Source organism: Arachis hypogaea, chromosome 15 (genome assembly GCF_003086295.3).
Source record: "Arachis hypogaea cultivar Tifrunner chromosome 15, arahy.Tifrunner.gnm2.J5K5, whole genome shotgun sequence".
In the NCBI taxonomy this organism is placed as follows: Eukaryota; Viridiplantae; Streptophyta; class Magnoliopsida; order Fabales; family Fabaceae; genus Arachis; species Arachis hypogaea.
In genome coordinates this window covers 88829710-88843391 of record NC_092050.1, presented here as the reverse complement: position 1 = coordinate 88843391, position 13682 = coordinate 88829710, and the positions used below count along the sequence as shown (strand labels likewise).

At 35.9% G+C, this 13682-nt stretch overlaps 1 non-coding gene across 1 annotated transcript; it reads right to left on the bottom strand.

Annotated features, from left to right (window-relative positions):
• Nucleotides 1-510: 510 nt before the first annotated feature.
• Nucleotides 511-617, bottom strand: LOC112752783 (small nucleolar RNA R71). Its single transcript, XR_003177199.1, has one exon. It is a non-coding gene; the product is annotated as a small nucleolar RNA R71 (small nucleolar RNA).
• Nucleotides 618-13682: the final 13065 nt, after the last annotated feature.

Here is a 13682-nt window from a genome sequence, read left to right as displayed (position 1 = left end):
TTAGACTTTGATCCTGAATCTGAAAGGACTCTCAGGCGGCGTTTGCAACAAGCAAGACTTTGCAAGGCTTCAGAATCCACTATGGATCCTAATAATATTGTTAATGCCAATGTGGCAAATCTGAATGGGAATGAAGAACAAAGGAGAGTGCTTGGCTCTTACCCTGCTCCTACTGTAGATCTTTATGGAAAAAGCATTGTGGTGCCTCCTATAGCTGTGAACAACTTTGAGTTGAAGCCACAATTGGTCACCCTGGTGCAACAAAACTGCCAGTATCATGGTCTTCCCCACGAACACCCAAATCTATTTATTTCTAACTTTCTACAGATTTGTGATACTGTGAAGACAAATGGAGTGAACCCAGAGGTGTACAAACTCAGGCTCTTCCTGTTTGCTTTGAGGGATGGAGCAAAACTATGGCTAGATTCCCGACCCAAGGAGAGTTTGGATACTTGGGACAAGGTTGTTACTGAGTTCCTTACTAAGTTTTTCCCACCAAAGAAGCTGACTAAGCTTAGGGTGGAGGTTCAGACCTTCAGGCAGAAGGATGGTGAAACTCTTTATGAAGCTTGGGAGAGGTACAAGCTATTGATTAGGCAATGCCCTCTGGACATGTTCTCCAAATGGACCCAACTAGATATCTTATATGAATGCTTGGGTGAAATGTCTAAGATGTGCTTAGATAATTCTGCAGGTGGTTCATTGCACAAGAAGAAGACACCGGAGGAAACTATTGAGCTTATTGAATTGGTTGCTACCAACCAATATTTATATTCATCTAACAGGAATCTTGTGAACTCTGAGGCTCCTCAGAGGATAGGTGTGTTGGAAATGGAAGCTGTTAATGCTATTCTTGCTCATAACAAGCTTATGTCTCAGAAAATAAATTTACTTACTCAGCAGATGGGTGGCATGCAAGTCTCAGCTATCAACACCCAAAATGCACCTCAAGAGGTCTCTTATGACATGACAGGTAATATTGTATAAAACGAGAATTATGATTATGCTTAATCTTTTTTTGAACAGGTCAATTACATGGGGAGTGCTCCTAGAAATCCCAATAATGATCCCTATTCTCAGACCTACAATCAGGGGTGGAAAAATCACCCAAATTTTGGGTGGAGGGACCAACCTCAGAAACCTCAAAAATTCAACAATAATTCTCAAGGCGGCTGCCAACAGATCAATCACAACTACCGCCAATTTCAGTCTCATCAACAACAACCACCTCCGCAGGCAAATTCTAAATCCCAAGAATATTCTAATTAAGAGATGATGAGGAGTTTTATGTAGGAAACCAGAGCATCAATCAAGAATTTGTAGATTCAGATGGGTCAAATAGCCACAAGAGTTAATGAAATTGATCAGAGGACCACTAATAGCCTTCCTGGTAACACAATTCCAAATTTAAGAGAGAAATGTAAGGCTATCACCTTGATAAGTGGACAAGTGGCAAGTATTAAAGCACAAGTTAATGAGGAGCCAGTTGAAAAAGAAAATTGCAAGGGTATTCAATTGAGAATTGGTAAAGTAGCTGGCTCTGAGACCAAGGTCAATGGAGAGTTAGTTGAAAAAGAAGCCCAGAAGAGAAGAAGGAAGAAGAAGAGCACGTCCCTCCAAAGCGTGCGGACAACCTATTCCCAGACTCTCTGGACACTTATCCTACATTGCCAAAGGCTCCTGAATACAAGCCAAAAATGCCATACCCTCAGAGGCTTCAGAAGGCTTCCAAGGAAAAGCAATTCTCTAAATTTTAAGAAATCTTCAGAAAGCTACAAATAAATATTCCTTTTGCTGAGGTTTTGGAGCAAATGCCTCTCTATGTCAAGTTCATGAAGGAGCTGTTGTCAAAGAAGAAACCTTTAAGGGGAGATGAGATAGTGGTCCTTACTAAAGAATGTAGTGCCATCATTCAGAATAATTTACTAAAGAAAATGCCAGATCCAGGGAGCTTTCAAATTCCATGCACCATTGGGAGCACATCCTTTGAGAAAGCCCTATGTGATATAGGGGCAAGCATAAATCTAACGCCGTTAGCAAAAATCTGATTCAGAGGCTGAAAAAGGACTGCAAATGCAGAAGCCCAATTGGCGCGTTCTCAATTGCATTGGAAAGTAGACATCTTGGGCTTTCCAGAATTTTATAATAGTTCATACTTTGCCCGAGATTTGATGGCCCAAACTGGCGTCTAAACACCCACCAAAGAACCTTTTCCAGAGTAAAACGCCAGAACTGGCACCAGAACTGGAGTTAAATGCCCAAACTGGCACCCAAGCTGGCGTTTAACTCCAAGAATGGCCTATGCACGTGAAAGCTTCAATGCTCATCCCAAGCATACACCAAGTGGGACCCGGAAGTGGATTTCTGCACAATCTGCACTTAGTTACTTATTTTTTGTATTCCCTAGTAACTAGTTTAGTATAAATAGCACTCTTTACTATTGTATTCGAATACTTTTGGGAGCTTATGCCATATTTCATGTTTGGAGAGGCTGGCCATTCGGCCATGCCTAGACTATTTTCTCTTATGTATTTTCTACGGTGGAGTTTCTACACCTCATAGATTAAGATGTGGAGCTCAGCTGTTCTTCATGAATTAATGCAAATACTATTGTTTCTCTTTTAATTCACGCCTACTTCTTCTCCAAGATATACTCTCGTACTTAATTCAGTTAAGTCAGAATGAAGGGGTGACCCGTGACAATCACCCACTATCTTCGTTACTCGCTTAGCCAAGATCTGCGTGCCTGACAACCACAAAGCGGTCTACATGATGTTCAACGTAGTCATTGGACGACAGCCAGAGTATATTCTCTTGGGTCTCTGATCTGCGATTCGCATCATCTCTCCTGACAACAGAGCATCCGAATCTGAGATTAGAACCTTTGTGGTATAGGCTAGAACCATTGGCAGCATCCCTAAGATCCGGAAAGCCTAAACCTTGTCTGTGGTATTCCGAGTAGGATCTGGGAAGGGATGACTGTGACGAGCTTCAAACTTGTGAATGTTGGGTGCAGTGACAGTGTGAAAAAGGACAAGGGTCCTATTCCGATGCTATTGAGAACCGACAGATGATTAGCCGTGCGGTAGCCATACCTGGTATTTTTCATCCGAGACGAGAAATCCGACAGTTGATTAGCTGTACAAAGATCGTACCTGGTATTTTTCATCTGAGAGGATTATACAGCTTGCCATGGAAGGGAGCATGCATGGTTGGAAGAAGACAATAGGAAAGTAGAGGTTCAGAAGCAACAAAGCATCTCCAAATGCTTATCTGAAATTCCCACCAATGAATCACATAAGTATCTTTATTTTATTTTATGTTTTATTTATCTTTTAATTATTGATAAACCCCGATTTTGTGGTTTATCTTGTGCTTATTTTGGGGGATTTTATCACCTTTTCTCACATTTATTCAATGAAATAGCATGATTTTGCAATTCTCCCTTGATTTGTGCTTAAATGTGAAAACATGCTTTTTAGGCCCTAAAATTAGTGATTTTAATTCACTTTAATTCCATTCAATGCCTTGATATGTTTGTTGAGTAATTTCAGGTTCATAAGGCAAGTATTGGATAGAAGAAGTGAGAATAAAAGCATGCAAAGTGGGAGAACTCATGAAGAAATGAAGGAACCATAAAGCTGTCAAGCCTGACCTCTTTGCACTCAATGGACCATAACTTAAGCTACAGAGGTCCAATTGAGGCGATTCTAGTTGCGTTGGAAAGCTAACATCCGGAGCTTCAAAATGATATAAATTTTGCCATATGTTGCCTGACGCATAGGGGCGGGCACGCGCACTTTGCGCGCGCGCGCCGATGCTGTCTGTGGCCCACTTTAATAAAATCGCCCCCAGCGATTTTGCAGCTCATTTTGGGCCAATCCAACCCATTTCTGATGCTATTGAACCCAAGGATTGAAGGAGGAATGAACCAAGTAGTCATAGTTTTAGTTTTCATCATGTTTTAAGTTAGAATCCTAGAGAGAGAAGCTCTCCATTCTCTCTAGAATTTAGGGTAGTTTAGGTTTAATTTTCTTAAATCCAAGTTTTAATTCTTGTTTTGATTTAGTTTCTCCTTTTAATTTCTTGTTGTTACATCTATACTCTTCTAGTTTTTACTTGTCATTTCCTTTATTTTGTCCTCTTTTATGTTTATGAACTCTTGTTGGATTTGGATTTTTCTTTAATGAGATTTGATGTTTGATGTTCTTTTGATGTTGATTCTAGTTGTTGATTTACTTTTCTTGCAATTGGTAGTTGGTAGATTTTATTATTCTTGCACATTTTATTATGCTTTCCATGTAAGCCTTCCAAGTGTTTGACAAAATGCTTGGAAGGATGTTAGAGTAGATTTTGAGCATTCTTGGCTTGGAAAGAGTAATTGGGCAATCTTGAGTCATGAAAACCCAACTTATGTTGGCAATCTAGAGTTGTTAGCTAGTATTGTTTATATTGACGCTAATCTTTTGCTAATTTAATTAGTAAGTTGATTAGGACTTTTGGATTGAGATTGGCTAGTCTTGTTAGACTTTCTCCTTATTTGTTGGAGATGACATAATGAGATAAATTCTTGTTTATATTTGTGACATGATTAATTAGTCTTGTTTGACATTCTCCCAATGTGTGAGTTAACTAAATAAGATGAATTAATCATGCATGACTAGGATAGAAAGCCTATGATCTCAATCCATTGCCATGAATGTCTCTCTTTATTAATTGCTTTCTTTAATTACTTGCTTAATTTACTTGTCTTGTCATCTATTTTCTTGCCCTCTTATCAACCAAAAACCCCCCTATACCCCTCATAGCCAATAATCATACAATTCATTGCAACTCTTCGTGAGACGATCCGGAGTCTAAATACTTCGGTTATTTTTCATTGGGGATTGTTATTTGTGACAATCAAATTTTTGATTGAGAGGATTGTTTGTTGGTGTAGAACTATACTTGCAACGAGATTTCAATTGTGAAATTCTATACCGACACGACAATTCTCTTCTTTCAAAATGGCGCCGTTGCCGGGGAGTTGTAATGGTGTTATTTTATTGGTTATTGTATATATGTGAATAGTGTGAATATCTTGCTTTTTTCTTTATTTGCTAGTTTTTGTTAGTTTTATTTTGCTTTTCCACTATGAATTCTCACCTTGGCTATGAGTTTGGTTCTAATTGTGTTGTAGGAAATGTGAACTTCAATGATGACACTGATTATGGATGGAACCAACAAAGATGGGAGGAGCCTCAAGGAATTGATCACTCTTATTGGCAACAACCTCCGGATACTTATAGGTATAATTACCATCCTAATACATGTCAATTCAATGGCTATGGTGACTCCTTTTGTGATAATCAAGCACCACCACCATATGCTTATGATTCTTATCCTCAACATGAACCTTAACCCTACTCACAAGCCCCTTTTCACTAAACACCTCCATATGACCCCAACCCATATCCACCATACCAACCACCTTATGATCCATATGAACCATATGAAGAACCACCCCAATTCCACCACCAATACCCTCAAGAACCACCACCTCACTACCCTTACCAAGATGAATCACCTCCCATGTATGATAAATTTCAACCACATAATGAATTTCCCTTTCCACCACAACCCTCCAAGGAAGAACACCCACATCCATCCATCCAAGAGTCAATGGATCGTCTCAAGGAAGAAATGGATCGGCTTCAAGTAATAATCCGTCAAAAGGAGCAAGAGGAAGCCCAAAGGAGGAATTATGAAGCTATTGAGGCTAACCTTGCCAAAATTAAAGCCAACTTGGACTCATGGGACTCATGTAACAAGCAAATCATCTCCACGGATGAGTGTGAGAAATCAACCGAAGAAAGGAGCATGAAGGAGATTTTAGAATCTCAACATGAGGACAAGGAGATGGGGTATGTCTTACAACAAGTGGAGGAGGGAGAGATTGTTAAAGAAGAAGAAGTGGTTGAAGAGTTAGAGGAAGTTGAACAAGAGGTGAATTTCAAACTTGAGAGCACTTCCACACCAAGTGACATTGTTGATGATTTTGTGGAAGTTGTTGAACCTTCTTCCAATAAGATTGAATTTGATGTTGAGGAGGATAATGCGCAACTTCCAAGTCATAGTATGAATGATAAAAGATTGGAAGAGGTTGATCAAGAGGCAAGCTCCACCAACGAAGAATGTGTGGAAGAAGTTGGTGGGCAAAGAATTGAAGTTGAAAAAGCTTGCCAAGAGGTGGAGGTAGTCAAAGAAGAGCACAAGGGAATGGAACTTACAAGACCATTGGAGATGTCCCTTCCTAAGTCACCATCCAACATAACATTCAAGTGGGTAAAATCCTTATCTCTAATCTTTACTTTCCCACTTGAGTATGGTTTGATTGAGACGAATGGGCAACTTAGAGCTCTTTGTGGGGTTAAGAGCAAAAGAAAATTGAGTAGTGGGTGGAAATGCCAATCAAGGTTCCTTATGGTTGGAAACTCAAAGTCTAAGTGCAATGGTTGGTATAGTTCTCAACTAAAGGGGTCTAGGAAGATGCTTTGGTGTCTACTTGAGAATTCAGATCACTTCTCACCCAATTGGAATTGTGATGATCAACTTGAAGATGGGTGTAGAAACAAGATTTGGGATCCGGGAATATATGAAGACCAATTTTGGAAGCCCTTAGCTTGTGTGGAACTTCATCAAAGCTTGGTGCCATTGATTTTGAATTTTGGAGCTTACTTGAAGTCCAAGCATTGGTGGAGGTTCCAAGATGAATTCAAGCACAAGCCACCATAACAAGAAGCTTCCAAAATGTCCAACTTAAGGACTTAAACTAAAAGTGCTAGGTGGGAGACACCCCACCATGGTAAACTCTTTCCACTCTCTTTTAGATTTGGTTAATAAGTGATTGGAGTTGCCATTGTAGGTAGTTCTTCTTATTTTCTATACTCTTATGCATTTTGCTTTTATTGATAGGTTGTTTGTTGCATTCATGCTTTGATTAGTCTAGTTATTGTTGAATTGTATTTTACTTGTAGTTTAAGTTTTGTTTTTAGTATGTTTGAAAATTTTTCAAAAACTTAAAGATTTTTGTTAAATTTGAATTTTGGTTGCTTTGGAATGTTTATAGGTTAGGAGAGTGTTAAATTCTGTTTTTATGCTTCTTAAAAAAAAAAAAACGGGCATCGGCGCCCAAGCGCGCAGTGCGCGCACGCGCCGGTGTGGTTTCACAACTCCTAGTACTAAAACCCGAGAGTTGTGCCCACTTTATGCATACTTTGTGCCAGGCGATCTGCGCGTAAGCACGCATGGCGCGCGCGCGCCGATTGTCCCTGTCGCATCTGCGCGTAAGCACGCATGGCGCGCGCGCGCGGATAGTACCTGCTGCATCCGTGCTTAAGCATGCATGGCGCATATGCACGGATTTGCACCCTGTTTTCCTCCTTTCTCTTGTCTCCTTCTCTTCTTCTTTCTTTCTATTTTTTTTCTTCTTTTTCTTTTTCTTCCTCTCTTAAAAAATTTTTTTTCTTAAAAAAAAAAATAAATAAATAAATAATATAAAATATATATATAAATAAAAAAATTTAAAAAAAAAAGAATTTTTTTTCTCTTCTCTTCCAATTTATTTTATTGCATTTGCCTATTTTCATTCATTGCATTTTAATTTTGTTTTTATAGCTTGTTCATATTTTCTTTTCTAAGTTCTTGTTTTAATAATGGTGTTGAATTCTCTTATATTCAATTGTTGAGAATTTCTTGGTTAATCTTGGTGCTTTGTGACTTGTTTGACATTAATTGTAATATTTGCTCTACACACAAGATTAGTGCTTTAGTCCTTCCTAACTCATGATTCCTTGTTTTTATACCTCATCATCATTGAGTTAGGATGGGACCAAATGCCCTCATGCTTATCATTAATCTTGTTTGTGTCAATTATTGATTAAGCTTGATGCAACATGCTCTTCATGTCATTTGCATATGCTTTGACTTTACTCTTGCATCAAGTGTTAGTTAATATGCCTTAGCTTATATTGTTTTCTCACTTATATGTTGTAGCTACCATGTATTTGAGAACCATACTTGTATTTGGCATTAGCCCCCGTCTATGCCCTAATTGCTTTAATGTTTTTGTTATAGGCTTAATTTTCTTTCTCTTTCTCTCCTTTGAGGTTGGCCACCAAGAAGGAAAGGAATGGAAAGGCTTCTAAATGGGGGCAACAAACAAGTTCACCCGCACAACCTTTTGAAGGAGCTCATCAGTTGTAGCAACCCGTCCACCTTGCTCTTCATTGCAGGCACCGAGGACGGTGCAAATTTCTAAGTGTGGGGAGGTCGTCCGACCGACCTCCATGGGTAACAATTTCCCTTTCGACACCAATTCTTGATTTCTTTTGTTAGTTAGTTGTTGCATTGCATGTTAGGGTGCATGTTAGTTAGAATATGTACATATTTCACCATTTCTTTTTATGATAGGACTACTTGGTTAGGGTGATGATTTCTTTTTCAAGAAAAATTGTTTTAGGGCACCCTACCAATTTGGAAAAAAAAATTTTGTTGTTGAACTTGCTTGAAGAATTTATTTTGGAACATGGTTTTTGAGCTAAGAACACAAGCATGTGAGTTTTGAGCCCAATTGTGTGGTTACATGATATAACCACTTATTTTCATTCTTGTGTGCATTATTCTCTTTCTATGATTGTAATCTTTGATTTGTTTGATTCTTTATGTCCATTATTCCATGTATACATGCATTTATATGATTGTGGCCATCATTTCATTTAGCTCACTTATCCAAATAGCCTACTTTTCATCGACCATTGTTAGCCAATTTTGAGCCTATTTAATCCCTTTTGTTCTTAATTTTAGCACATCACTACCCCTAAGTGAAAAACAATAAATATCCCTTAATTTGGATCTTTGATTAGCTTAGACTAGTGAGGGTGTGTATCAATTGGATGTGGGAAACTTGGGACATTGGTTGAGGTAAAAGTGTAATTTTTATTTTTGTTAAAAATATTGGAAATAGGGTACATATTCATGCACTATATATAAAACCATATGCATTGATATGTTTGTATATATTTTTCAAAAAAAAATGTGCAGAAAAAAAAATATATATATAAAAAGAAAAAAAATAATATAAAAAAAGAAAAAGAAAAATATATAGGAAAAGAATACAATAAAAAGGGGACAAAAATGCCCCAAAGTAAAGTTCAATAAAAATCAATGCATATGGAATGTGAATTAAAAAGAATGCATGAGTATGTGAAAAAAGTGGGAATCATGGGTAGCTAGGTTGTGTATTAGAATTGTATAGGTTGTCATATGTGTTAGGTGAGAGCTTAGGCTAATCAAAGATTCAAATTTCAAGCTCACTTGATCATATGCATCCTACCTTTAGCCTCGCCCCATTACAACCTATGAATAAGTCCTCATGATGAATGTATGCATGCATTGAATAATTGTTGATTGTTAGAAGAAAAACAAATCTTGGAAAGAATGATTAGAAGAGAATTGAGTGATCGACCCTATACACTAGAGCGACTAGAGCGGATACACTTCCGGTGAGGGTTTGATGCTCAATTTCTTGTTCCCGGCTTTCATGAGCGTTCTTCTTGCAAGTCTATTTGAACTTCATTTTGATATTTGAATTGGTAGAGTTTGTGAGTCGTTATATGACCTTTGCCCTACTTGCTTATATATGTTCTTGGAGATTGATTTACTTTTAACCAAGTAGGTAGAATCATTTTGCATTTAGTTGCATGCATGTGGATAGGTTGCATATAGTTTATTTGCATTGAATAAATGTTCATACCCTTTTCTTGTCCTTCTTTATTCTTAGCATGAGGACATGCTTGGTTTAAGTGTGGGGAGATTTGATAAACCCCGATTTTGTGGTTTATCTTGTGCTTATTTTGGGGGATTTTATCACCTTTTCTTACATTTATTCAATGAAATAGCGTGGTTTTGCAATTCTCCCTTGATTTGTGCTTAAATGTGAAAACATGCTTTTTAGGCCCTAAAATTAGTGATTTTAATTCACTTTAATTCCATTCAATGCCTTGATATGTTTTTTGAGTAATTTCAGGTTCATAAGGCAAGTATTGGATGGAAGAAGTGAGAATAAAAGCATGTAAAGTGGGAGAACTCATGAAGAAATGAAGGAACCGTAAAGCTGTCAAGCCTGATCTCTTCGCACTCAAATGACCATAACTTAAGCTAAAGAGGTCCAATTGAGGCGGTTTTAGTTGCGTTGAAAAGCTAACATCCAGGGCTTCGAAATGATATAAATTTTACCATATGTTGCCTGACGCATAGGGGCGCGCACGCGCGCGCCGATGCTGTCCGTGGCCCACTTTAATGAAATCGCCCCCAGCGATTTTGCAGCTCATTTTGGGCCAATCCAACCCATTTCTGATGCTATTGAACCCAAGGATTGAAGGAGGAATGAACCAAGTAGTCATAGTTTTAGTTTTCATCATGTTTTAGGTTAGAATCCTAGAGAGAGAAGCTCTCCCTTCTCTCTAAAATTTAGGGTAGTTTAGGTTTAATTTTCTTAAATCCAAGTTTTAATTCTTGTTTTGATTTAGTTTCTCCTTTTAATTTCTTGTTGTTACATCTCTACTCTTCTAGTTTTTACTTGTCATTTCCTTTATTTTGTCCTCTTTTATGTTTATGAACTCTTGTTGGATTTGGATTTTTCTTTAATGAGATTTGATGTTTGATGTTCTTTTGATGTTGATTTGAGTTATTGATTTACTTTTCTTGCAATTGGTAGTTGGTAGATTTTATTATTCTTGCACATTTTATTATGCTTTCCATGTAAGCCTTCCAAGTGTTTGACAAAATGCTTGGAAGGATGTTAGAGTAGATTTTGAGCATTCTTGGCTTGGAAAGAGTAATTGGGCAATCTTGAGTCATGAAAACCCAACTTATGTTGGCGATCTAGAGTTGTTAGCTAGTATTGTTTCCATTGACGCTAATCTTTTGCTAATTTAATTAGTAAGTTGATTAGGACTTTTGGATTGAGATTAGCTAGTCTTGTTAGACTTTCTCCCTATTTGTTGGAGATGACGTAATGATATAAATTCTTGTTTATATTTGTGACATGATTAATTAGTCATGTTTGACATTCTCCCGATGTGTGAGTTAACTAAATAAGATGAATTAATCATGCATGACTAGGATAAAAAGCCTATGATCTCAATCCATTGCCATGAATTCCTCTCTTTAATTACTTGCTTAATTTACTTTTCTTGTCATTTATTTTCTTGCCCTCTTATCAACCAAAAACCCCCCTATACCCCTCATAGCCAATAATCATACAATTCATTGTAACTCTTCGTGAGACGACTCGGAGTCTAAATACTTCGGTTATTTTTCTTTGGGGATTGTTATTTGTGACAATCAAATTTTTGATTGAGAGGATTGTTTGTTGGTGTAGAACTATACTTGTAACGAGATTTCAATTGTGAAATTCTATACCGACACGACAATTCTCTTCTATCAATTATCTAAACCTCATAACCAATTGAATCCGCCTGACTGAGATTTACAAGATGACCATAGCTTGCTTCAAGCCGACAATCTCCGTGGGATCGACCCTTACTCACGTAAGGTATAACTTGGACGACCCAGTGCACTTGCTGGTTAGTTGTGCGGAGTTGTGAAAAGTGTGAATCACAATTTTGTGCACGAAGTTTTGGCGCCGTTGGTGGGAATTGTTCAAGTTTGGACAACTGACGGTTCATCTTGTTGCTTAGATTGGGTAATTTTATTTTATGTTTATGTTTTTTATTTTATTTTCGAAAAAAAAATACAAAAAAATATTTAGTTTTCAAAAAATTCATAAAAATTTTCTAAAAATATTTCTTCTTCAGAATTTTTAAGAATGAATTCTAGAGTTTCATGAGATATGTTAAAGCCTGGCTAGCTGTTAAGCCATGTCTAATCTTTTGGACTGAGGTTGCCACTTTCCATTGTAGAAAGGACATGTTTGTATTTGTTGTGCTGAAGCTTGGCTGGCCATTTGGCCATGTCCAATTCTTTTGGACTGATGTTTTAGACTAACATTGCACGAATCCTGGAATTCTTATTAAAAATTTTGAATTTCTTTATTTTCTCTTTTGCCAAAATAATTTCGAAAATATACAAAAAAATTAATAAAATCATAAAACCAAAAAAAAAATTTTGTGTTGCTTGTTTGAGTCTTGTGTCTAATTTTAAGTTTGGTGTCAATTGCATTCTTTTAATTTTCTTAAATTTTCGAAAATCCATGCATTGTGTTCTTCTTTGATCTTCAAGTTTTTCTTGATGATTTTCCTTGTTTGATCTTTAATTTTTCATGTTTTGTGTCTTTTCTTGTTTTTCTTGTGCATTTTCGAATTCATAGTGTCTAAACATTAAAAATTTCTAAGTTTGGTGTCTTGTATGTGTTTCTTTTCTTAAAAATTTTCAAAAATATGTTCTTGATGTTCATCATGATCTTCAAAGTGTTCTTGGTGTTCATCTTGACATTCAAAGTGTTCTTGCATGCATTATTTGTTTTGATCTTAAATTCTTATGTCTTGTGTCATTTTGTTGTTTTTTTCTCTCCTCATTAATTCAAGAAAAAAAATCAAAAATAATATCTTTCCCTTATTTACTCATAAATTTCGAAATTTTGGGTTGACTTAGTCAAAAAATTTTAAAATTAGTTGTTTCTTGTTAGTCAAGTCAAAATTTTAATTTAAAAATTCTATCTTTTCAAATCTTTTTTAAAATCAAATCTTTTTTATTTTCCTTTCATGTTTTTCAAAAATTTTTCAAAATTAATTTTCAAAATCTTTTTCTTAATTTTATTTCATAATTTTTGAAATTATTGCTAACATTTAATGTTTTGATTAAAAAATTTCAAGTTTGTTACTTTTCTGTTAAGAAAGGTTCAATCTTTAAATTCTAGAATCATATCTTTTAGTTTCTTGTTAGTCAAGTCATCAACTTTAATTTTCAAAATCAAATCTTTTTAAATTTCTTTCTCAAATCTTTTTCAAAATAAATTTCAATCATATCTTTTTCAAAACTTAATTTCAAAATCTTTTTCTAACCTCTTATCTTTTCAAAATTTATTTTCAAATCTTTTTCAATTAACTACTTGATTTTCCTTGTTTGTTTTGATTTTAATTTTAAAAGTTTACTATTTCTTATCTTTTTCAAAACCACCTAACTATCTTTCTCTCTCTCTAATTTTCGAAAATCACTAACCACTTTTTCAAAATTCTTTTTAATTAATTAATTGTTTTAAATTTTAATTTAATTTTATTTCTCTTCTTAAGTTTCGAATTCTAATAAATAATTAAAATAAAAACAAAAGTATTTTTCTTTTATTTTAGTTAATATTCGAATACTGTCTCTCTCATCTCCTTCTATTTATTTATTTATTCACTAACATTTCTCTTCTTAAAATTCAAACCCTCTCCCTCTCTATGTGTTCGAATTCTTCTTCTTCTTCCTTCTTCATTCTATTCTTCTATTCTTCTACTCACATAAAGGATATACTGTGACATAGAGGATTCCTTTTCTTTTCTGTTCTCTTCTTTTTCATATGAGTAGGAACAAGGATAAAAACATGCTTATTGAAGCTGATCCTAAACCTGAAGGGACTCTGAAGAGGAAGCTAAGAGAAGCTAAAGCACAAAACTCTGGAGAGGACCTAACAGAAATTT